This window comes from Ovis canadensis, chromosome X, assembly GCF_042477335.2.
Source record: "Ovis canadensis isolate MfBH-ARS-UI-01 breed Bighorn chromosome X, ARS-UI_OviCan_v2, whole genome shotgun sequence".
Classification (NCBI taxonomy): domain Eukaryota; kingdom Metazoa; phylum Chordata; class Mammalia; order Artiodactyla; family Bovidae; genus Ovis; species Ovis canadensis.
This window is the reverse complement of record NC_091727.1, coordinates 50,228,590-50,230,216: the sequence shown is the minus strand read 5'-3', so window position 1 is coordinate 50,230,216 and position 1,627 is coordinate 50,228,590.

The following is a 1,627-nucleotide window of genomic DNA, read 5'->3' as shown; positions in this document are numbered from 1 at the left end:
ATTCAGTTCAACTCATTTCAGTCGTGTCTGACTCTTTGCGACCCCATGAACAGCAGCACACCAGGCCTCCCTGTCCATCACCAACTCCCGGAGTCCACCAAAACCCATGTCCATTGAGTCGGTGATGGCATCCAATCATGTCATCCTCTGCCATCCCCTTCTCCTCCTGCCTTCAATCTTAATATCAGGGTATTTTCAAATAAGTCACCTCTTTGCATCAGGTGGCCAAAGTATTGGAGTTTCATCTTCAACGTCAGTCCTTCCAATGAACACCCAAGACTGACCTCCTTTAGGATGCATTGGTTAGATCTCCTTGCAGTTCAGGGGACTTTCACGAGTCTTCTCCAACACCACAGTTCAAAAGCATCAATTCTTTGGCGCTCAGCTTTCTTCACAGTCCAACTCTCACATCCATACATGACCAATGGAAAAACCATAGGCTTGACTAGACAGACTTTTATTGGCAAAGTAATGTCTCTGCTTTTGACTATGCTATCTAGGTTGGTCATAACTTTCCTTCCAAGGACTAAGCATCTTTTAATTTAATGGCTGCAGTCACTATCTGGAGTGATTTCGGAGCCCAGAAAAATAAAATCTGACACTGTTTCCACTGTTTCCCCATCTATTTCCCATGAACTGATGGGACCAGATGCCATGATCTTACTTTTCTGAATGGTGAGCTTTAAGCCAACTTTTTTACTCTCCTCTTTCACTTTCATCAAGAGGCTTTTTAGTTCCTCTTCACTTTCTGCCATAAAGGTGGTATCATCTGCATATCTGAGGTTATTGATATTTCTCCCGGGAATCCTTATTCCAGCTTGTGCTTCTTCCAGCCCAGCGTTTCTCATGATGTACTCTGCATAGAAGTTAAATAAGCAGGGTGACAATATACAGCCTTGATGTTCTCCTTTTCCTGTTTGGAACCAGTCTGTTTTTCCATGTCCAGTTGTAACTGTTGTTTTCTGACCTGCATACAGGTTTCTAAGAGGCATGTCAGGTGGTCTGGTATGCCCATCTCTTTCAGAGTTTTCCACAGTTTATTGTGATCCACACAGTCAAAGGCTTTGGCATAGTCAATAAAGCAGAAATAGATATTATTTTCTGTAACTCTCTTGCTTTTTTGATGATCCAGCAGATGTTGGCAATTTGATCTCTGATTCCTCTGCCTTTTCAAAAGTGAACTTGAACATCTGGAAGTTCACAGTTCATGTATTGCTGAAGCCTGGGTTGGAGAATTTTAAGCATTACTTTATTAGCATGTGAGATGAGTGCAATTGTGCAGTAGTTTGAGCATTCTTTGGCATTGCCTTTCTTTGGGATTGGAATGAAAGCTGACCTTTTCCAGTCCTGTGGCCACTGCTGAGTTTTCCAAACTTGCTGGCATATTGAGTGCAGCACTTTCACAGCATCATCTTTCAGGATTTGAAATAGCTCTACTGGAATTCCATCACCTCAATTAGCTTTGTTCATAGTGATGCTTTCTAAGGCCCACTTGACTTCATATTCCAGGATGTCTGGCTCTAGGTGAGTGATCACACCATCGTGATTATCTGGGTCGTGAAGCTCTTTTTTGTACAGTTCTTCTGTGTATTCTTGCCACCTCTTCTTAATATCTTCTGCTTCTGTT